Below are 25259 nucleotides of genomic sequence, written 5' to 3'. Positions count from 1 at the left end.
CAGCCTCTTCAGCGGACCGGCAAGATCGACGACCTCTCGCTCCTGAAGAAGAAGCCCCGCCTGTGCCTGTGGGAGCATTATCGTGTCGCAACGATTAACCTCGCGACCATTCGTGCGCCCCACAAACTAGCGCTGCTCCGCGATATGATTTATGATGCGGACATAGATATTGCGCTTTTTCAGGAAGTGCATGTCGCCGATTTTTCACCACCACATGGCTTCACGGTGCATCTTTCTCCCGCTTCGGACACCGGTAGTGGTGTTGCCATCATCTTACGCGAAGGTCTTCCTGCCGAAGATGTCCTATACCTCCCCAGCGGCAGAGGTATGGCCCTTACTCTCTTTGGTGTACGCATCATCAATATTTATGCCCGTCGGGCTCCAGCTACCGTCGTGAACGCAATGCCTTCTTCGCGAATGAAGTCACACCCCTTTTTATGGGACCACACAATGACTGGATCATGGGTAGAGACTTCAACTGCACCCAGCGACCTCAGGATCAATTGCCGCGTCACTCACCATGCGCTGCTCTGGAAACAGTCGTCACGCGGCTGCAATTTGTCGACACGTGGAAACATGTTCACGGTGATCTTTTGGGCTTTACGTACCACACTGCGCACTCCTCTAGCCGACTGGATCGCATCTACATCTCGCGATCCCTAATTCAACACACTCGACAGGCTGAAATCTGGCCTGTTGCTTTCTCAGACCATGAGGCTTACTTCTGTGATGTTGTTCTCACAAGACAGGCAGTATGGCACGGACGTGGTTTATGGAAAGTGAACACGGCACTTCTTAATTCACCTGACTGTCGACTTCTAATAGAAGACACTTGGATCACATGTAATAGACGCCGACCCACGTATCCGTCTACCATATCCTGGTGGATCCAGTGTGCCAAACCTGCTCTTCGAAAAACTTTAATCCGGTATGGCAAAGATGTTGTCGCCTGGAGGAAGAGCACTATGGACTTTTACTACAGGATCCTACGAGAATGCTCCACGATGCCAGCCTCCCCTGAGCGCCATACAAGGATGAACCAAGCTAAGGACCAAATCTCATGCGACCGCATTTGGAAGGGGCGATAGTACGATCTCGTACTGCTGATCGCATGCCTCATGAACATCCGTCGATGTACCATATCGTCCAAGAACGACAAAATCGACGCCGAAAATTGATTCACGTCCTAACGGATCAAGACGGGCGTCGCTACGTAACCCAATCTGCCATAGGGAATGTGCTTCACGCCCACTACCGGCAGCTCTACGCCGCAGTTCCACATTCCCCAGAGTTGATCGAGGAAGTCTCACAGCTCAACTTCGGTGGTATCCCAGGAGATGCGGCGATTGACTTGATGTCGGAGGTGACTGATGAGGAAGTCCGCGATGCGATCCGGGCAGGAACCATCAATCGCTCCCCGGGCCCCGACGGTCTTCCCCTCGAATTTTATCGCACCTTCCGTGATTTGTTAGAGTCCACCTTCACCTCCATCTGTCGGGAACTGATGTCTCCGGAAGTACCTGTGCCGGACGCTTTCATGGAAGGAATTATTATTCCTGTACATAAACCGCACGGTGGCAACAATATCAGTGATTATCGGCCCCTCACCCTCCTTAACAGTGATATGAAAATCTTCACTCGCCTTTTGGCAGCACGACTTAAAAACGTTGCCCGATATGTTGTGTCGCCAGACCAAGCCTCTTTGGGAGGCGACAACAATATTCGCACGGCTTTATGCCGCTACAGGGATATGATCGCCGTTACCCAGGCACAACGCCTCTCTGGGGCACTTGCGTCTTTGGACTTCAGTCAAGCTTTCGATAGGGTTGACCATTCGTTCCTTACGGCCGTTCTCCACCATATGGGTTTCCCGGTCGCCGTTATCACGGTAGTGATGCGCCTTCTGCGGGGTGCCTCATCCAGGATTATGTACAATGGCAGACTCACTCCACCGATAATAATAGGTCGATCCGTACGTCAAGGTTGCCCTCTATCAGCAATTTTGTACGCCTTTTCCTTGGAATCCTTGCTATGTGGACTAAGACAACGTTTGGTAGGGTTGTCCATAGATCGCTATCGATTCTGTTGCACGGCCTATGCTGACGATGTCGTCATCTGTTTACGTAATGCCGACGAAGTTCGAGCTGTTTTGACGTGGGTAGCGACTTATGGTGAGGCGTCGGGTAGCTCTTTAAACGTACGTAAGTCACAAGTTATGTTCATTGGCACGGGACTTCCCGTGGAGTGCGTTACACCTCTCACCATCGTTGATACCATTCGTTGTTTGGGAATAGATTTTTCATCTGATCTCCGGCGTTCAGCCACCATCAACTGCCGACGCCTCCTTTTAATGATCAGAGCAGGTCTTATGGACCATCGCCTTCGATCCCTAGATATTCTCCAACGAGCTCGATATGTCAGTACATATATCGCATCCCGAGTTCCCCATGTAGCGCAAGTTCTACCTTTCCCGCTTACTGTGGCACGTCGCATGTTGGCAGCGATGGCATCTTTCGTCAGCTCTGGGATGTTTTTCAAAGTTAACTATGCGACCCTTACTCTTCCCCGTGAACGAGGTGGGATAGGTCTGTTTCACGTGCCGGATAGAGCTCGCGCCCTATTTGTCAGCTCCCAGATGACGGTATGGACACGTTGCCCAACGAGCCTCACTGGTCTCCTCCTGTCGGCATACTCGCCGGTCTCACTGTCAGCCCCAGTGATGATCGCGGATGTTCCGGCCCAGTTCCATTATATACGGTACTTCTTTCTGGAACTCAGTTATCTACGCCTCACCTTACCAAGACAGCTTTTACTCAAGACAAAGGCAGTATACAATGTCCTCCAATTAGGTCGTCCTCCTAACCCGATTGAACTAAAGTTCCCACAGGTTGACTGGCGTCATGTATGGCGCGCGGTGTTCGCCTGTTACCTTGACACGAATGTTCAATCTGTCTGGTACATAACTGTCAATGGTAAGCAAATCAACCAATTTCGCCTTCATCGTATCCACCTCGCCCAATCACCTCTATGCTCCACGTGTGGAGTGCCAGACAATGATGAACATCGGTTTGTTTGCGGACCGGCGGCGGAGGTTTGGCACTTGGTTCGACGTATTGTGGCTTTTCTAACGCGGGACATTCCGGATCGGATTACTCCCCTTTCATTATTATTTCCGGAACGTGACTATTTTCCTCGGACAAAGACCAATGCTGTGAATTGGATTCGCGGACATGCCATTCACTACTTATTTGGACAAACTGTAGACTCTGTACTCGATTTTTGGACATACCTCAATGACCGTCATTATGTCGTTGTCTGTCACCCAAAATACAGACAATTTTTCTCGAACTTCCTTGGGAGTGCTTTCCACGAGCCGCCTCGCAGCTGGAATGTGTTAAGCCAAGAGAGGAGAAGGTTTCCTGCTTGAACCAATGAACATTTCTGAACAATTGAACGGAACACATCAATTTCGAGAAGACGTGACTCAACATATTACCAGCGGGGCGCAGAAGGCCTCTGATCAATAAAAAAAAATAAATAAATAAATAAATAAAATAAAATAAAATAAATAAATATAAAACAAGAAAAAATTAAAATAAAATTCAGAAATAGGAAGATTTTGTTTTGTTTGTAAGGATAGCCCTAACCTTGATTTCCCATATTTCCCCTGGTATATAGGCAGCTCTCTGGGGTAGGTTTAGTCAGGAGCCAACGCCTGAAGTGGCCCAGATTTTTTTTTTTTTTTATAGGATGAAAAGTGGCGGTGGCACTTGTTTTTTTTAGTTCCATTTTATTTAAAAAAAGGGGGTAGGAAAAAAAAATAAAATAAAAAAAAAGATGGTAGAGAAAAAAAAGAAAGAAAGAAAGAAAAAAAACAAAAAAAACAAATAATAAAAAAAAAGATGGTAGAGCACTTACCCGCGAAAGGCAAAGGCCCCGAGTTCGAGTCTCGGTCGGGCACACAGTAAAAAAAAAACAAAAAGAAAAGAAAAAAATAAAAAAAGCAAAAAAAATAAAAAAAAGAAAGGAAAAAAAAAAGTTGGTAGAGCACTTGCCCGCGAAAGGCAAAGGTCCCGAGTTCGAGTCTCGGTCCGGCACACAGTTTTAATCTGTCAGGAAGTTTAGTATCAAAGGACAACCGCTGCAGAGTGAAAATCTCATTCTACTTTGACGAGCTCTGACACTTTTCCATAACTATCATTCTTTGCTCTTAAAGCTGAGGTTTTAGGGATCAAATCTACAGCAATTAAGTTAGTCATGGATGTCCTATAAAAGTCTAGTGTATATTTGGTTTGTGAGTCGTCTTCTGTTTGTATCGAGCGTTTTTTGTCATATTTTCTCTTGTGATTTCTGGTAGGTTTGGCGATGTTTTTTCTTACTTCTTGGAAGTATTTTAGATTTGTTGACGTTTTCTGAGGTCACCAGTCAACCAACGGTTACCGACGCTCTTCGACTTCCTTATCTCCTTCTGCCGATCATATGATTTATATTGAGAGTAATAATTTATATTCGTTACGTTATAGCACTGAAGAGGAACTGAGACACAATTAATAAACATGTTTGCTCATCAGAGATTCACGGGCCATAAAAACTACGATAAAAAATGATTAGCTGAAATCCCGTACAATTTCAGAGGTAACAGTAGTTAAGCAGACAATGTGCGCTTCTGCTCTAATGTTGACAGTACGTAATACTGTTTTCTATTCAGGGTGTAATCGTTATTTGTACAGTTATATAACTGAAAAATAAAACATAAAATACTTGTTGTCTCTAACGATACGTGTTGTTCCGCACAAAATTGACTGACCAATTTCTAATGTGACAATAAAATTTCTGATTATGCCAATAAATCATTTTAGTGAATGTTAATTAAACAGTGACTTATGCTACGAGTAGATTGATATACTGCAGTGTATATGTTGTAAATACATGTTAAATGTTGAGTTGTTTCCATAATATTTAGGCGTTTTGTATACAATGTATTGCAGAAGGAAGTTAAAACACCATCAGATTGATGACAATCAGTAAGTAAACGTTGTCAAATCAAAGATCGGAGCGCTAGACAAAATTTTCAGCTGTATATTAGGTCCTTTCGTTGTGCAACAAAGGTCAGATACGTCACTCGCAAGAAAATACCATCACTGACATTTGACTGCAAACGCTTTAGCTCTTCGCACTAAATTAATATAAGTTCCGGAAACGCACAACAAACAAGTAAAAGAGTGTCAGTTAATACAAATTTTTAGTGCAAAAGGTTATACACAATTTACAACAGTTTTTTAAAAGGTAAAGTGAAATGAAATAGTTATTTTTAAGAAAACATGAAGTTTGAAAATTGTATAGTTGACATTTGGATGTAGATACAGACCTCTAAACGAATCCGTGAAAAAACAGGATGCTATTCTTAGGATCTCCCGTCTCTCCTTGGGTAATCCAACCTGATAATGGTCCCAGATTGATTAGCATTACACAAAAATCGGTCGAACGAGTATTCTCTAAGATATTTCCTTTTTTTGGAGACATGCTAAGGATACAGTTGCACTACATATATGTGCAAAATTTATTACTTAGCAAAGAACAACACGGCTTGACATGACTGAAATATGATAAACTCATGGAGCTCGTCACACAATGTAATTGTTAAACAACAACATACCTAAACGGTGGTTGGCGCAGACGTATTATGCAGGATTATACTGCAGTGAAAGTGTACTCACTCAGCGTACTGTCCTTCCAGACTAAAATTTACAGTGGCTTTTCTAAATAAATTCCAGTTTGGGAGTTATTAAACATCCATACACTTCCGTCTGTATTTATACGTATCGTCAAATGGACAAAGTAACTTATCTCTACATCGTCAAGAGCTAGCTGCCAATACTTTCACCAAGTTCATACTTAGTCGACATCTGAGTAAACGTAACAACAAACTTCGACATAGATGAATCTGTCGTCTGAAAAATGTCACAGGTTGCTTCTAATATTTGCAGCTAATACAACTTGACCAGTAATCAAATCATATCACTTCCGTCCCTGTAGGAGAATTCCCATCCTGGACAACGTGTTGTCCTGCTCGTCATGTTCTCAGACTACACTCAAACGTCTCTGGATATCCTGTCCTATTTTTTAAATGTATTTGTCGACGTTTTATTGAATTAAAGGCTGGATTTATGAAAAGTACTTCTGACCTACTATACTACCTAAATTTATATATAATAAAATCGGTTAGAAATATCGCAGAGAAATACTCACATGCAGCAACTTTTCATTTTTTGTTTCACCGTATCGTATATGCTGTGTGCGCCAGGGCACTGTCGTCTACGGTATGAGCCCCAGTCCTCAGACGCTATACATGCATGCGAAACAAACTTCTCCGGATCTCATATCGACGGCGAGTCGAATAGCAATAACCGTTTTTGAAAGCTAGGCTGGCTGTAAAGGATATCTTTTATTATTCCGTCTGGCGCGAATATGGCACGCCGAAGGGTATGGGTAACGGGCCCATCGCCTGCGGAAATATTACAATCGGGAGGAATTTGCGACTGAATATTCCGGTCAGCGCTCTCCGAATACGGCGTAGAGCGGCGCGTTCTTTCTTCTTGGTTCTTTCTCTTCTTTCTGATCCTTATCTTTCTGTATCCCACTTCATATACACTCGTTCTTTTTTCATTTCTTGTTTGGGGTTTTGTTCGAGTTTCATGGCCTGCTTCGCATTCTTATTAGTTCCGAATTCTTGTTTTCTTTTCTAACGAGAAAAACCAACAAACATCAGTAATCGTTCCCACCTAGAACAGTAGTTTTTAGTGCCATATTCCACATAAGACTGCAGCGCAATATAGTTTCCTGTCATGCACCTGAATATTAACAATTCCTCTTGGGAAACTGCCTTGCTCATATCAAACTTTATTTTTAGATCTTCTTGATCAGTTCTGTGTTGGTTTATAGCCATCATTGTTCTTCAAGCTAATTTTTTACCTATCTCACAAGTGGTTATTCGTAATTATTTTGCATTATACTTGGAGATTGTGCATATTCCATAGGATGTTGGTTAGTTAACGTGATTGGTGGTTAAAACCCACTCCTAAATGGACGAGAAGCACTATAAAGTACGTTTCATGTTGTTCTGTACCCAACATGTAATGCTACGTGTGCTTATACTAAATACAGTAAAGGAAGCGAAAATTTTGCGTGTCGTATTTCATGTGTTTTCGAAACCTTTTATTGGGGACTAAGCATTTTAAATCACGTTACCGGCACATTTCTGACAGTTTGTCGTCTGAAGATGTTCGTATAGAATGAAACCTATTGGAGCTTAATAAGTGTATCTAAAATAACAGCTGAGAGGATTTTCTTAGTATTCAAATTAACCAGCTGGGGATGCACAATATCTCCAAGGTTGTTTACTTTTATAGAATAAATTTAATATGAAATAAATTTAAGCAACACATTTTATGGACGCTCTGTTAGGTTGGTGACGTAGTGCAGAGTTCCCTTTTATTATTTTTCGCCCCGTTTTTGTGTCGGTGACTGCAGAATGGTCAAGAATTTATTACGATGCATTTTTAAAAAAAGAAGAAGGTTCCCTAAATTAATTAAGAATGCAGGAGCGGTATCGGCCAAGGTTGTTTCTCAATGCGCCATAATGGTAGTTTTTCAGTTTCGCCATTGGGTTCCAACGTAGTAAAGGAACGTGGAAGCGTCTAGAATGCATCTTCGTCCCGCTAAAAGTAAACTGAACGAAAATGCCGCAAAGCAGGCCTTACCTTCACTTTTTCGGTAGTTCACGATAACTCATCATTTGTCGCTTTTTTTCGTTTTGAACCATAAATCTTCTGACTGACAGTTTTTACCCTCTACAACTGCATCTATTACCGCGCAAGTATTTTTCTGTTTTCCCTACGTTCCTTTCCTCGTCCATTCTGCGGAGAAACTCCTCATTCCCTACGAGTCCACCCAATTTTCGACATTTGTCTGTAGCTCCACATATCAAACACTTCAATTCTCTTCTGTTCAGTTTCCCACAGTCCATGTTTCATTACTATACAGTGTTGTGCTTCAGACGTACATTCTTAGAAATTTCTTACTCAAATTATTGCCTGTATCTGATACAGCTGATTTCTCTTGTCTAGGTATGCCCTTTTTTCTTGCACTAGTTTGTCTTTGCCTCCCTGCTCTGCTCCCCTTGGATTATTTTGCTGTCTAGGTAGCCGAATTCCTTAACTTCCACTGCTTTGTGCTAACCAATGTTAATGTTAAGCTTCTCGTTGTTCTCATTTCTGATATTTCTCATTACTTTCGTATTTCTTCGATTTATTCACAATCCATATTCTGTACTCATTAGACTGTTCATTCCATTCAACATATCCTGCATTATTTTCACAGAGGGTAACAATGTCATCAGCGAATCTTATAACTGGTATCCTTTCACCTTGAATTTTAATTCCACTCTTGAACCTTTGTTTTATTTCCTCCATTGCTTCTTCGATGTACAGACTGAACAGTATGAATGAAAGACTACATCCCTTTTTAACCCGAGCATTCCATTCTTGGGCTTTCAGTCTTATTGTTCCCTCTTGCTTCTTGTACATATTATGTATCAGTCGTCTCACCCTACAGCTTATCCCTATTTTTCACAGAATTTAGAACATCTTACACTGTAGAACGCTTTCTCCACGTCAACAAATCCTATAAGTGTGTCTTGATTTTTCTTCACTCTTGCTTCCACTATCAACGTCAGAACTGCTGGCTTTACCTTTTCTAAAGCAAATGGTCGTGATCCAACAAATTCTCAATGTTCTTTTCCATCCTTCAGGATATTATTCTTGTCAGAAGTTGGACACTTGAGCTGTTACGCTGATTGTGCTATTATTCTTCGGAAAAACATCATCCATACACAAGCGAGAATAGTCGCACTTCTCGACTCTTGCAATCTTGGGAACTGTGTTGATGATGTTTTTCCGAAAGTCTGATGATATATTGCCAGGCTCGTAGATTCTACATAACAATGTGAAGAATCGTTTTGTTACCATTTCCCCAATGATTTTAGAAATCCCGATGGAATGTTGTCTGTCCCTTCTGCCTCATTTGATCTTATGTCTTCCAATGCTCTTTTTTTAATTCTGATTCTAATGCTGGATCCCCTACGTCTTCCCTACACACGCTCTTTCCTCTTCTACCACATCATTAGGCAACTCCTTCCCCACATAGAGACCTTCAGTGCATTCTTTCCATATATCCAATCTCTTCTCTGTATTTAAGAGTGGAATTTCCACTCCACTTTTAATGTTACCGTCCTTGTTCATAACTTCACCTAGGGTGGTTTTGGCTCTCCTACATGCTGAGTCAGTTCTTACGACGATCCTTCCTTTTTCGATTACTTCACATTTTTCATATTACCGTTTCATCTTAACTTCCATTCACTTCCTATCTATTTCGTTTCTAAATATCTTGTATTTCTGTGTTCTTGAATTTCAGTGAACCTTTTTGTATTTTCTTCTTTCGTCGATCAGCGGCAGCGTTTCTTATGTTGCCCATAATTTCCAAGTAGTTACCTTCCTTGTACCTGTGTTTTTCTTACTAACTTCTGCGACTGCCTACTGCCTATTTCAGAGCTGCCCATTCCTCTTCAATTGAACTGCCCACTTAGCTAATCCACCATAAGGCACCGGAATAGGAGATGAAAATTTATAACTCGGCCCAAGGCGGAGATGCCAGGTGCTACGAGCAGCTGCGCTCGAGGCAGCTGCGAATGAGATCCGACTCAGCGAGTGAGAACTCCAGCCCTTGCGTCTCGCCCCGGTACCAGAGGTGTCCAGCCAAGCGAGACTTTCTGGCCCGCTGGGCTGCTCGGCAACCGGGCTTTCTTCACACTCCAGCTTCCTCCTCCCCCCAGAAAAAAATCGTCCGCAATCAATGGCACGGCGGTAAAAAGAGGGGCAGGAGAGCTGTGAGCGTTAGTTCTCACTAACACACCCTTTGTGTTTCTCGTCAGGTGCAGACCAGGGTCGAAGCAGTGTACTTTACTATCACTTTGATTTTGTGTTGTGTTACAAGTTGATGTAGATGAAAGTGGAGCTGCCACACAATCCCTTTAACAGCACAATGATTCAAGATGCTGAGAGGAATAATATAGAGAAGGGTCGGACAGGAAATTGAGGATAAATTACATGACAGTTGTAGCGTTAGGGAGCTGGCAAGAAGTGGTAAGATGCTCGGCAGAAATTAAATGACTCATTTTACAAAGATTTTATTACACTCAGTTTAAATACAGTAAAGGAATTACGTAAAAACATACGACGGTTGCTTCAAACATATACAAAAAGAGACCAAAGACTTTGTTCAGAAACCACTGACCTTGACTTTCAAGCTATTTTCTATACAAGGTAGAATTTCGACACTCTATTCTGAAGTAGGTTAAGTTTTAAGAAAGTAAATGATTAAAAAATGTTATTCACAAAGTGCAACTTAATGCCACAGCGTGGAAAACTAATGGACCGTCAATACAACCTAAAATTCCCATAAAACTTAAAATATGTTTCTATAAAGCTAATCTTAGTTAACTGTAAATATTGTTACGTAAAATTTCTAGATTGTACAATGTTTGATGAAACCCTGAACGAGAAATAATACAACTACATGCTGTTCAGCTGTACCTAATTTAAATTTCCACATTTCGGTTAGAACTAGATAATATATTCTTAGATTAGCTCGCAATACCTTATACAACCTGTAACAAATATCAGCTTCTCGAAGTCTAATCTTAGTGATTAAAGATAATATTAAGAATAAGGCCTGCCACAAATAGAAAATAGTCAATGATCGAATTACGTGATTACGAGTAAGGAATTCGTAAGAGAGTAAATGAAGTTAACAACAAATTACTGAACTCATGCAGAGGGTCTCGTATTCCGCCATTAATAGTACGAGAGCCAGCCTCAGTCAAAATGGCCACTTCGTATAGCTCAGGCTGAATTTGGAAAATTTTAAACAAAGAGAATCAAGTAGACATTAAATTCCTGTAACATAAAGCGATTATTACAGCCAATGAACCATATACAAAAATATGCAAGGTATATCACTCACAACTTTACTTATCCGTACTTCTGTATTCACAATTGTTTACTTTACACTAGGAAAACAAATAACGTGACTGGTAGCCAGGTTGCTATAAGGTTAAGCACTATTTACAACACTGCAAATTATGTAGATAGTTAATGAGCCTATCTCAGGAGTAGTAGGGAGTTGGGGGCCCCACCCCAATTTTAGTATCAAATTGATATGCAAATTAATTCAGTTGATCAATTAATTCCCCGCAATACCAACCACGCCCATTCCACCGCCGCCCATTCCAACACCACCCCCCCAGATGTTGTGTGTTTTTCTCAGCCTGCACGTGGACCCTATCCCCCTCACCCCTCTCCACCCTCCCACACCCCTCCATAACCTAACATATTGGCTCGAATTTCGAATTTTAACGGGAATTTCGAATTTTGGTGGAAATTTCGAATTTTGGTGACTATTTCTTTGTCCCAGGGCAATGCTGACATCCCACACCACCTTCCACTCAGGAATTGGTGGGAAATTATAATTGGCGGTACCCTTTCTGTGACACACCCTGGTCCTTCTGGACAGAAAGCCCAAGTGCAACACCCCTAACACAAATATACCACCAGAGGCGCTTGGAATTGATGAGAAATTAAAAATGGCGGTGCTCTTTCTGGGATCCGAACCCTGGTTCTACTGGATGGAATTGGTGGGAAATTATAATTGGCAGTACCCTTTCTGTGACACACCCTGGTCCTTCTGGACAGAAAGCCCAAGTGCACACCCCTAACACAAATATACCACCAGAGGCGCTTGGAATTGATGAGAAATTAAAAATGGCGGTGCTCTTTCTGGGATCCGAACCCTGGTTCTACTGGATGGAATTGGTGGGAAATTATAATTGGCGGTACCCTTTCTGTGACACACCCTGGTAATTCTTGACAGAAAGCCCAAGTGCACACCCCTAACACAAATATACTACCAGAGGCGCTTGGAATTGATGAGAAATTAAAAATGGCGGTGCTCTTTCTGAGATCCTGGTTCTACTGGATGGAAAGCCTAAGTACATCCCCCAAAACATGGAAACTGTCCAGATGCAAGAGAGGAGCATTAGGTTTGTGTACTTTATTTATTTTGGACGAGAAAATGAAGAGAGGTCCTAATTATGTAATTAATCATGAAGATTGGGCCTACTTACACAACTACATGCATAGCGCTACACGAGAATGGCCTAAAATCGTAATACAGCTCAAAAACTGACGATACCATATAACTGGTGTTATTTCGCTGGCAAAAAATTTCGCAATAACACTCGAATCTAGTCACAGACATACTGAAACCTTACCCTTCACCTACAAGCTGGCGGGAAAAAGGCAGGCGTGTATGGTACTACCTTCATTCTTTTTGGCTGGAAATACGTTCAACTGATGAGATGCTGGCGTTCGACAGAGATGAGTTTAAAAAGTGCGTTACCTGTAAGCATACAGCTGAGGACGAGGTCTATCACTGTTTGACCCCAGAGTTCGCTAGAGATGCCTACCCAAAGACTACCCTGCAGCCCAGCTAACCAAAGCCTACCACAACTAATGGAAAAAAAAGCTCCACAATTCTAATTATACTTCGAAATTGTCGTGAAAAAGCCAGCACTCGTAATGAACACATATACTGGGCAAACTCATCATTCTAAAAGACTCCGGAGGGGGCGATAGTTGAACGTGCACTCTCATCGAGAAGTGTCCACAAATTGCCAAAAATCGAGGTCCTCTTACCTCCCCTCATTCCTCTCCGAAGTCCCTCCAGCCAACCTTCCACCTATGGGGAGGACACATGTTTTTTTCAAACGGCCAGATGAGTCAGCCGAACACCTCACGGAACGATCTGGCCGTTGTCTACCTTAAGACGACGGCCCTTAGCCAACAGAAAAGCGTGTATAGTCAACTGAACAATAGGAGATGAAAGGACAGTCGCCTCAAGTGGAACTTGTTCGTCTAGATTATAGCGACATGGCTCCCACATGCTGTTCCCTGATCAGAGTGCGGCTGTGTCCGGTGACCATCCACAGCAGCCCCCCCCCCCCTTCTTCGCCGTTCTGTGATGGAGAACAGTTGTGTTTAACAGTCAATGCAATGCAATTCTTTCTTGCAATCAGTTAAACGTATATCTCGGAAAGACTGGACCCCTCTGGAACAACAACGAAATTCGGGAGAATGCTCCAGATGGCTTTTTCGAAAGTCAACTGCTTGGGAAACAGGAAGCCTTCTGCCTAAAGCAACTGCGGCCTCGCACCACAGTGTCTTCAGTAAAACGCTCCCGGAGCAGACTGCTGGGCAGTCAGTGTTATCGGTGTCGACAAAAGCTACACATACAATAGAGCGTGTCACCGGCAGCCCTCACAACAAAACCGTGATAAATGAGGTCTATCCTGAACAAGAGTTGTTTGTCTAAACGGAGAGCCATGACCTCTTAAGGAACTCGGCCACCACGCCTTTCTGAGCGCTGGACTGTTACATTTGTATTTAACATCAATGTGGCTCCTATAATAAAGTACCTATTAAAAAAGGAAAACAAAATCACGATAATAATAAATGTCCGCTTTCCGCGAAAATAGGTGCAGTCCTTTTCCTTTCAGTTTTATCAGCATAATTGGTAACTTTTTTATGTTCGACTGCAGGATAAAATTCGCATCTCATTATTTTGTGATGTCCAACGAATTGCACCACCACCGATAACAAATGATCATCAGAGACATGTCCACCCTGCATAAAATCAGGAAAAAGAACTTTGACTATTTTGCTAAAAAAATTACCGATGATTGCAGAATGTCCTCATTATCTCGAACCGTCATCGGGGTAAAGAAAAAGCGAGAATTTAAAATCCCAAAAAAATAATCAATATTAAAGAATTTCCTTTCAGCTTGATGGACAAATTACATGACCTGAGCCGGCCGCGGTGGCCGTGCGGTTCTAGGCGTTGCAGTCCGGATCCGCGGGACTGCTACGGTCGCAGGTTCGAATCCTGCCTCGGGCATGGATATGTGTGACGTCCTTAGGTTGGTTAGGTTTAAGTAGTTCTAAGTTCTAGGGGACTGATGACCTAAGATGTTAAGTCCCATAGTGCTCAGAGCCATTTTTACATGACCTGAGAGCATCTCTCACATTCAGTGTCTGTAAATAAACTGTCATGTACGCGTGTATTACAAACATTTCAGACACATGAAATAAAATTAGAGAATACATTCGCCCACGCCATTGGCTCACATGTCAGAAAAAAAGCACATTCATTTTACGTTCGACAACAACAACCTATAATTCAAGAGGATGTAGCTGTTTTCTACACAGTGGCAGGTCTCATTTACGATGTGATGTTATATCATACAGCATTTACGAAACAAATTGTGAGAGCCTGTCTTGCCCTGTGTAGGTGGGAGATTGAAATTTCGTCAAAAGATATCGATGCAACGAAAAAAAATAGCACCTGTCAAGAATCATTTCGTGGTGCCCTATCTATCTCCTCCATCCACCAGGCGACATCTCATTGATATCAGTTTGAAAGGCTGGGTAACAAAGTCGTCAAGAGAGTCAATTTGCATGGCTAGTAATTCTTTTTTTTTTTCTGTAGTCGAATTACACTCACCAGGTAGGTCAAATGGGAATCCGTGAAGGGAACACAATGTTCTTTTTGAGGAACACTTTTGAGAACCGACATTTGGAGCTAATTGCAGAGGGATTCTACAGCCCACACCATACATTTCATGTAAGGACCGTGCTATTAAAAACACGATTGTAGCGACTGTGTTACCACCACCCAGCATAGCAGGTGGTCTTGAGTCTATAGGCACGTCGAGTCGCTGATAGGGTTGTCCTTTCCGGTAAAAATGCTGTCTGCGATTTGGAATCAAGACTATCCTTTCCACCACATACTTGCATCGGATACTGTAGAGACACCTTTTAATGATTAGAGCCACTGGTGTATCATATTCGTGCCACTCTCATATCTCCAAATGAGTCACTTTTCTAGAACCTATCTGCTAAGGATCCCATACAGCAAAAATCTCCAGCGCTGTTTTTTAGACAGTCCCTCTGCATCTTGTAACTGCTCCTCAGTCTCTGCTCTGCCCTCACTGTAGCTTCGTCCATGTGATCGTCCCAGTTTAAGACGGACCTGAACGGAAGTCGGAGAGCGCTGTATCTAAGTCATTTTGCACTTCGTGGAGAAACAGGACGAGCTGAGTTAATTCGACAGGAGAGCGTTTTGACCACTCGGTGTAAATATGTTGTCGTAGCTTTGCCAACCGGATACTATGTGTAAGGCCAGCGCCAAACGGTGCTGTCCCTTGCAACACGAGGCAATAGAAAAGATAGTATGAGCAGTTACGGTGGCGTTTCTTGTAGGGAAAATTACGAAGACTCCGCATCACATAGGGCATGGAGGAAGGACGAGGATTTTGCTACTGCATTGCGACACATCTCCAAGTCACGGATCTGGGACCCGTTGGTTCGCCTATTTTTTGCTCATAAGGAGAGACTTTTTGTACGACGTGGTGTTTTGCTGTTGCGTTCTGATAATGATCAGTCAAGGGTCGTGTTACCACGTTCGTTACAGTCCTCTGTCTTAAAGCTTCTCCACCATGGACATTGGGATATATTGAGAACGAAACAACTTGCTCGTCAGCACTGTACTTGGTTCGGAATCGATGCCGCGATTACGAATATGTGCTCTTCTTGCAGGGTGTGTGCCGAACAACAATCAGCACAACCGCGGAATTTCTTTGCATGGCCAAAAGCCACTTTCCCTTGGCAATGCTTATACATCGATTTTGCTGGTCCATTCTGGAATGCTCGATGGTTGGTAGTGATAGATTCATTCAGTAATTTTCCTTTTGTTGTCCGGATGGCTTCCACGACGTCATCTGCCACCGTCCAAGCGTTATCTGCTATCTTTTGCATTGAAGGTCTTCCACAGACTATTGTTTCCGACAATGGCCCACAATTCATGTCCGCAAAATTTCAGTCATTCTGCAAGGCCAATGGTATTCAACATCTGACGTCCGCGCCGTTTTCGCCACAGTCAAACGGTGCTGCCTAACGATTGGTCAGGACTTCCAATTCACAAATGTTGAAAGAGTCGCATTCTCGGGAGGACGCGTTATTGCTCTTTTTGTTCTCGTATCGCTCTCAGCCCCGAGATGTTCGCTCGCCGGCTGAGTTGATTCACGGTCGTCATCATCGAACCTTGATGTCTTTGCTACATCCGCCGCATCAGGTTCCTGTGCAGCGGCAGACATCTGCTTCTGCTCCAGGCGCCGTTGTCTACTATCGCAACTATCGAGGTTCACGGCGTTGGCTCGAAGGGCGCATTCTTCGCTGCCTTTGACGCGCTATGTATCTGGTTTTGGGGGCCACTGGTGAGGTGCGCCGGCAGCTCAACCAGCTGCGCCTCTGTCGTCGCACGGGATCTGCCGCTCCCCGTCTGCTTTCAGCGACGGTGCCGTCCGGTCAGCGCCCTGGGGACGCACCTACTGGCTCGCCTCAGCCCCAGGTGTTACCGACGCTGCCTTCCATTTTGCCCCATGGCGACGCGCCGCCGCCACCGCCGCCGCCGGCTGTTCTCCCGCTGGCGGCGTCCGCAGTGGACGCGTCGCTGAAACCGCGGAGCGCCTCCCTGGGTCACGCGCCGCCGATCGCTTCCCGTGACCAGTTGTCCTCCGACATGGAACTCTTGCCCGCTTCGGACCATATGTCGTCTTCGCCCGTCGGGTGCCCCGCCCCGGTGGAGGTCGACCCTTCGGCCCCTTCTGTCTCTCTGCGGGCGCATATACCGCATGTTGGCGTGCACCCTGGAGCAGGTTTTCAGGCGTTTCCCAGCTCCCCGCGGTCCGAATGGCAGGGTGCGGGTGGCACAGCCTCGCCTGTTGTTAGGCTCCCCACCTCGTCGCATACGTCAACATGGGGTCCTCCCCACGGCGGGCGGAAGCCTTATGCCACAACCGTACGCCGATTTGCGGGGGAGGAATGTGTTGTCACCGCAGGACACCACACTTGCTAGGTGGTAGCCTTTAAATCGGCCGCGATCCGTTAGTATACGTCGGACCCGCGTGTCGCCACTATCAGTGATTGCAGACCGAGCGCCGCCACACGGCAGGTCTAGAGAGACTTCCTAACACTCGCCCCAGTTGTACAGCCGACTTTGCTAGCGATGGTTCACTGCCTAGTTACGTTCTCATTTGCCGAGACGATAGTTTAGCATAGCCTTCAGCTACGTCATTTGCTACGACCTAGCAAGGCGCCATTATCAGTTACTATTGATATTGTGAATCATGTACCGTCAAAACCGATGTTCATCATTAATGGATTAAAGTTAAGTATTCCACCAGCTACGTCCGTTTTTCTAAATTCTAATTTCCTTGTCATGTTCCAGACCTCACGCCAGCCTGCGTGAGCTAAAACGCGTGCATTTCGGCCTCCTTTAGTAAAACGGTGTTGGCTCTCTTGCCAACCGCAACAGTTGGCACCACAGTGGTACAACGGACTGTTACAAATTGGTTCCTTCATCGACAGATCCTTTGCCAGAAGCCCTGTAGCGTGCGTTCCGTTGTTGGCGACTTCAGTGGTGTCAAGCGACAGCTCATAAGAGGGCGGGTTGGATATCCCGATGAAAGTTCCTTCTGTCTCGGTGACATTGATGGCCGAGTGTTGGTTAGGGTGAGGCGAGTTGAGGGCCTGTAACCATCCTGTTTGAGTGCTAGACACACGGGACGTACAACTGGATTTATGGTCTGGAGCGCGCTCTTTTGGCTATCCTATGTACCCTGACAGAAAATTTGTACGTCAGTCTGGTGATTCGACTTGTGCTGCCAGTCATGACCAACGGGCCAACGGATGTTTTCCAACAGGATAATGCACGCCCAAATACCGCTATTGCAAGCCAATATGCTCTACGGGGTGTCAACACGTTTCCTTGGCCTGTTGGCCCGCTCCATCACCAGATCTACCTCCAGTCGAACATTTATGGGACACCATCGGGCGAAACTCTAGCTTTGTTGACAAACAGCATTAACCGTCTTTTTATTGACCTATCAATGGCAACAGGCATGTGACTCCACCACAAAAACTGTAATCTGGCATCTGGGCAACTCAATGCATGCACGTTTACGTGCTTGCACTCAACATTCTGGCGGCTACACCGGTTATTTATGTGCTAACATTTCACATTTCCGATGACTTATCTCGCGCTTACATTAACATATGATCTTGCAATGTTAATCATTTACATATTTTACCTAGAGAAATGTATTCCTGAAATTTGATTACTCTACATTCATTATTTCTTAGTGTTGTGATTTTTTTCAGTCAGTTTATAAAGGCGTCAGAGAGGCAGTTCTGAAGTTGCACCTTCAGAGGATTGGTCGAACTAGAAAAGGGTTTGGGAAACGTAAAATGGGCTGGATGTTTCCGATCCTCAGAATAAGTCTTATAAGCTATAGGAAATGACGGATGATGAACAGCATGTACAATAACCAACAGAGGACAATAAGAATTGGACACCAAGACAGAAGTTTTCGGATTAGAAAGAGTGTGAGAAAAGTATGCAGTTCGCCTTCTCTGCTGCTCAGCCTTCACACCGATGAAGCAATGGAAAAAATTGAAGGAAGCGCTTCAGAACGGTTACAGAGATTCGTCGGGCAACAGACCATCCCACCTGCACTATCAACACAACTGACGCTGCCACTGATATTGTACTGCTTCCACATCGTTGGCAAAGGGTTATGCTCCATGCTAGTGTAGGACGGTACAACTTTGAAATCTATTTTGTATAAGTTGTAAATAAGTAGTTACCATAATTAAAATTCCAACCCTCGCAGACAGAGAGTAAATCAAAGAAAGAAGAAAGCAATGTGGGAGAAAAAATGAGATCAGAGATTAAAAAAGAAGGGCATGGAAGCAACACAGTGGACGAAGAACAGAAACTGTGCCATCCCGGAAGTAAAATTACATCCGAGAGATATTGGAATATATCCACCAAACTGTCGTGGACACTGAGTGTAAAATGCACTCTGAGATGGAGAGGTTGGCAGCTGAGCGAACGTCGTGGCGGGCCGCATCGAACCGAACTGATGACTCGAAAAAGACATTGTTGATGGCATATGAAGTTCCCCAACGGTGAATGGTGTTGGGTTTAGTCAGTGACCAGTTATCGACCGTTCGAACATCGTGTGGGAGTAAAAGCGTTTGTTGTTATCATTGGTGTGATATCTGATCATTATCATTCATATCTCAACATTAACAGACGAAAATTATGAAACATCTTTCCATAGTTTATTCTAAATGTTCAGTGCTTACGAAGGCAATTCAGAAAGCAACCTCCGTTTCCATGCCGGATGGAAGTAATATTGGCAACAACAGCCGCTACACTGATGCAAGAGGGATCGTAGCTAAACAACTAGGTCACTTCAAGTTCTGTGCTCGTTGGGTTCCAGAATTCCCGTCTGACAACATCAGAACTCAATGGACGATTGCTTCTCTGGACATTCTTTCGTTACCATGTGGAAGAATGTCTGCGCAACATTTTCGTGACCGATGACGAGATGTAGTTTTCCTATGCTAACGCAGAGACACATAGCAGTCAACAATCAAAAAATCTCACACCAAACTTATCAGCTAGAAAGGTTGCGGCTGCCTTTTTTTCTCGCTATAGGAAGCTCAAAGTACCCTCCGCCACACACCGTCAGGTGGCTTGCGTAGTATGGCTGTAGATGTAGAATCTTGTTTGCGGATTTAATGTAATGTGGAAGCACAATTAATTCTCAAGCTTACTGTGAGCTATTAAGCAAACTTGGAAGCGACATTCAGAACAAGCTACGCGGTCTCTGGTTACTGGCGTCGTGTTTCCACGACAATGATTGGCCACACACAGTGCGGCACAAACAAAAATTGATACTTTACTTAAAATGTAACACTTCTGGACATCGGTACTCGCTCCAGAACGGTTACAGACTTCATTCCAATTGTACACGAAAAAGTTGCTTCTCACGCAGTTCTTTGAGTTCAATGAAGAACCTCAGAGTGCTGTCACATGCTGGCAACAATTGCAAACAGATGAATTAAATATGGAACGAATTTTTCAATGTGTGATCTGTGTCATGAAGTCTTAAAACTTGAGGTTATTTCTAAGGTGTAGTTTTAGATCTTTCAGATACTGTAAATTTACTTCAATTGTTTTAGTATTTCTTTTGTACCAAAATGGAGGATACTCTATGGACGGCCATCCTGTTTATTTTGTAACTGTCCAATGATTCCTACGCCCCTCTCGCCCCCCCCCCCCCAATCTCCGCTCCACCTGTCCGACCCTTACAGGACTTACTATCAGTTGACTTCCGTGGGCGTTCCAAAGCAGTATCTTCATCCGTATAACAGCAGGTACCTGACTGCTACCAGTCCCATCATCCATCCCACCTCACTCCCCCCCCCTTCCCCTTTCCCAGCCACTCCACCATGTGAAGAAAAACCTTAACAGGTGAAATTGCACACTGATTGATAAAAACAAAGGGAATTTTTTCACCCAGTAATAGTGTTGTAGTTCAGTCAATCTGTGGTGGCTAGTTGAAATAAACGTGTGTCCTAAATTTGAATCATCAGAATAGCTATCACTATTCTCACGTAAATCACCAGTTAATTATCAAGGCGTTATGACTCTATAAGACATGAAGAAACATGGTTTAACCTTATTCTTCGAAACTGGGTGAGTAAAACGTTGTTGTTAGTGACGTTCTGCTCTTCACTTGGAAGGTTAGTTTGAAACAGCTCTCCATTCTATTCTACGAGAGTTATTCGGAAAGTAAGGAAAGTAATGAAAACCACAGTGAAAATCCGATGAAGTTTTGCGCAGGGGTGTTGGGCAGTGTCCCTTCGATCGCGTTACGTCGTTCTTTTTAGGGAGCACGTAAAGATACCTAGAACTATAGTGTCTCCCGCCAAGTACGAGGGACTGGTGAGAAATTTCGCCTGAAGCTATGCAGCCAACATTACATAACTGTCGTGCATTTTCTTCTTCAAGACAATTCTCAGCCGCTTCTGCAGGGCCAGTGAAGATGCTCCTGCATCATTTTCAATTGAAAATGTTTTATTATCCACAATACAGCCCGTAATTGTCTTCCTCCGAGTTTCATCTCTGCTCACATGAACCGCTGGCTATGAAGACAACATTCTGGCACAGACAACGAGCTGTAAGCCATCGTAGACAATTAGCGGAAAGCACTGACGGCTGCCTTCTATAACGAGGGTATTGGAAAGTTGGTACAGCGGTACGACAAACTTGTAAGTGGGATCGGCGACTATGGAGATACGTAGCTGGAAGTTGTAGCTAACTTTTGTAAATAAAACAGTTTTGATTTTCACTGTGTTTTCCCTTTCGCATCCTATCGTTCCTTACTTTCCGAATAGCCCTCTGTCCTGGACAAGCCTCTTTATCTCCTAATAATTACTGCAACCCACATCCATTTGAACCTGCCTACTGTATTCATCTCTTAGTCTCCGTCTACAATGTTTACCTCGCTACTTCCCACCCCCACACACACTTCCGTCCACTATTAAAAAGCTGATTCCTTGATGACTCAGGATGTGACCCATCAACTGATCCCTTCTTTCAGTGAAGTTGGGCCAAAAATTTCTTTTCGCCTCAGATCTGTTCCGTACTTAATCATTAGTTACGCGGTTTATCCACCTAAACTTCAGCGTTCTTACAGTAGTACCACATTTCAGTAAGTCTTGTTCTCTTCTGCTTATCGTCCACGTTTCATTTACATACACACTACACTCCAGACAAATACCTTCAGAAAAAACTTCCTAATACTGAATGTATACTAGATGTTAACAAATTATTTTGTTTCAGAAACACTCTTCTTACATTTGCTAACCTGCATTTCATATCCTCTCTACTTCGGTCATTATCAGTTATTTTGCTGCCCAAATAGAAAAACTCACTTTTAGTTCTCATTTCGTAATCTAATTCCGTCAGCATCATCTGACTAAATTCTACTACATTCCATTGTCCTTGTTTTACTTTTGTTTACGTCCATCTTGTAATTCTTCGGGAGGCATAAACCATTCTTTTCAACTGTTCGTCGAAACCGTTTGCAGTCCCTGACAGAATTACAATGTCAGAGGCAAACCTTAAAGTTTTTATTTGTTCCCCATGAACTTTAATTGCGTTTCCTAATTTTCCTTGGTTTACTTTAGTGCTTACTCATTGTACAAATTGAATAGCATTGGGGTAGAATACAAAACTGACTCACTCCCTTCTCAACTATAGCTTCTTTATATTGTCATTCGACTCTTACAATGGCAGACTAGTTTCCGTACAAATACTAAGTAATCTTTAGTACCGTGTATTTCATCCTTGACACCTTAAGAATTTCAGTATAGTCAACCCTGTTAAAAAAACGTGCTCCTCGTCTATGGTGGAGAAGGTCCACCTTCTACGATAAACATATTGTCTCGCATGCTCCTACATTTCTCCAGAATCCTAACGGATGGGTCTTCTATCAACTTCCTTCTGTAAATAATTCGTATCAGTATTTTGCAACCATGACTTAGTAAATCGACAGTTTTGTGATATTCATACCAGTCAACACCTTTCTACTTTGGGACAGGAATTATTTTTCTTGAAGTCTGAGGGTACTGAGAGAAATAGTGTATCAAATAATAAAACAGAGAAGAAAACGACTGAATAGAAAAACAGATATTTATGGAAACTATCACTGGAATAACCATAGTTATTCATTTGTGTGGACATTGTGTCCATAGTTTGCAATTACAGGTACTTGAGTCAACGTCCAATGACAGTCGAAGATATTTTAAAGTTCTTCCACACACGAGATATTTCAAAGTCCAACTACATGACTATAGGACTGTCGAAACACAGCTAAATCCAACACCAGCCGGAACACATCTAAGACACTCACCGGCCTGACAGTGTGCAACAAGTCAAGATACAAGTATAAAAAGCACACTGGGGCACAGGAATATCACATACCAATCACAACCGAAAAAAATACGAGCACCATAAAAATCGGCAAAAACAGGCATCTCCACAATTTTCAAGGAAACTACCACATACACGAGTATTAACGTATATCAAAAAATTACTGTATGATGCCTTAAATATCGGGAACAAGACACTGTACAAAGTGATAGAACAAAAGACATACACTATGTGATCGAAAGTATCCGGATACACCCAGAAACATACGTTTCTCATATTAGGTGCATTGTGCTTCCACCTACTGCCAGGTATTCCCTATCTGCGGCCTCAGTAGTCATTAGACACAGTGCGAGAGCAGAATGGGGCGCTCCGCGGAACTCACGGACTACGAACGTGGTCAGATGACTGGGTGTCACTTGTGTCACACGTCTGTACGCGAGATTTCCACGCTCCTAATCATCCCTAGGTCCGATGTGACAGTAAACTGTAAACGTTAAGGGACACGTACAGCACAAAAGCGTACAGGCTGACCTCATCTATTGACTGACAGAGACCGCGGACAGTTGAAGAGGGTCGTAATGTGTAATAGGCAGACATCTATCCAGACTATCGCAGAGTAATTCCAAACTGCATCAGGATCCACTGCAAATGCTATGACAGGCGTGAGGTGAGAAAACATGGATTTCATGGTCCAGCGGGTGCCCATAAGCCATACATCACGCTGGTAAATGCCAAATGAAGCCTCGCTTGGTGTAAGGAGCGTAAACATTGGATGATCGAACAGTTGGAAAACGTTGTGTGGAGTGACGAATAAAGGTACACGATGTGGCAGTCCGATGGCAAGGTGTGGGTATGGCGAATGCTCGGTGAATGTCATCTGCCAGAGTGTGTAGTGCCAACAGTAGAATTCGGAGGCGGTGGTGTTTGTCGACGCGTTTTTCATCGGGGGGGGGGGGGGGGGAGGGGGCTTGCACCTCTTGTTGTTTCGCTTGGCACTATCACAGCACAAGCCTATATTGATGTTTTAAGCACCTTCTTGCTTCCCACTGTTGAAGAGCAATTCGAGGAGGGCGACTGCATCTTTCAACAGGATCGAGCACCTGTTCATAATACACGGCCTGTGGCGGAGTGATTACACGACAATAGCATCCCTGTAATGGACTGCACTGGATCCTGACCTGAATCCTATAGAACACCTCTGGGATGTTTTAGGACGCCGACTTCGTGCCAGGCCTCACCGACCGGCATTGATACCTCTCCTCAGTGCAGCATTCCGTGAAGAATGGGCTGTCATTCCCCGAGAAACCTTCCAGCACCTGATTTAACAGATGTCTGCGAGAGTGGAAGCTGTCATCAAGGCTAAGGGTGGGCCAACACCATTTGAATTCAGCATTACCGATGGAGGGCGCCACGAACTTTAAGTCATTTTCAGTCAAGTTTCCGATACTTTTGATCACACAGTGTAGAAAGCAAAGTCACCCACTCTCTCTCCCTCTCATTTTGTCTGTCTCTCTCTCTCTCTCTCTCTCTCTCTCTCTCTCTCTCTCTCTCCCTCCCTCCCTCCCACAGTCCTCTCTATTTCACGTGTACATTTTCCTCCTTTTCCCCATCTCACTGCCAACTCTCTCTCCCTGAATTCGTTGTTCACCATTACCTTTAATCATTGTTGTCCGCTTATGTTACACATATTAACATATTTAAAACAACGTAATAAACATCTGTGACAAAACACAGATGAAGAGAACATTTTTAGTCACACAAAACACACAGAGACGTTCAGTAAACGAACAGTGGTGGTGGTAGACTCGTTCATGTTTCACGTCAATGTGTAGTGCTGCAAGACAACCTGAGACAACGGAAGAAAGAAAACAAACTGGACGAGTTCGAGTAGAGCTCGCGGTCTGAGGGTTCTGTGGAAACGTATGTATGTAGATGAAAATAATAAAAATTGTCTACTTCCAGTATTTCTATTGGACGCCACTTCGTTGACTTGCGTGTCCCTAACGCCCAGTTCAAACAGAAATGGCGTGGCGCGGAAGTCTGACAGGGACGTGGTGCGGTGCTGTTTCACGCCACCTCTATGTTAACAAATGATGCAAATTCACACAGAGGTGCCACGGCGGAGACGTGTAGTTTCGTGGTCCGGGCCACGTCCGTTTGTGGCCACTAGTGGCGTACCGAAGCGACGTGTGGAGGAGACGTACAAGTGGCGCGCTACTTGTTTCATTAAAGTCATCCGG

This window comes from Schistocerca americana, chromosome 1 (genome assembly GCF_021461395.2).
Source record: "Schistocerca americana isolate TAMUIC-IGC-003095 chromosome 1, iqSchAmer2.1, whole genome shotgun sequence".
In the NCBI taxonomy this organism is placed as follows: domain Eukaryota; kingdom Metazoa; phylum Arthropoda; class Insecta; order Orthoptera; family Acrididae; genus Schistocerca; species Schistocerca americana.
This window is presented reverse-complemented; position numbering follows the sequence as displayed.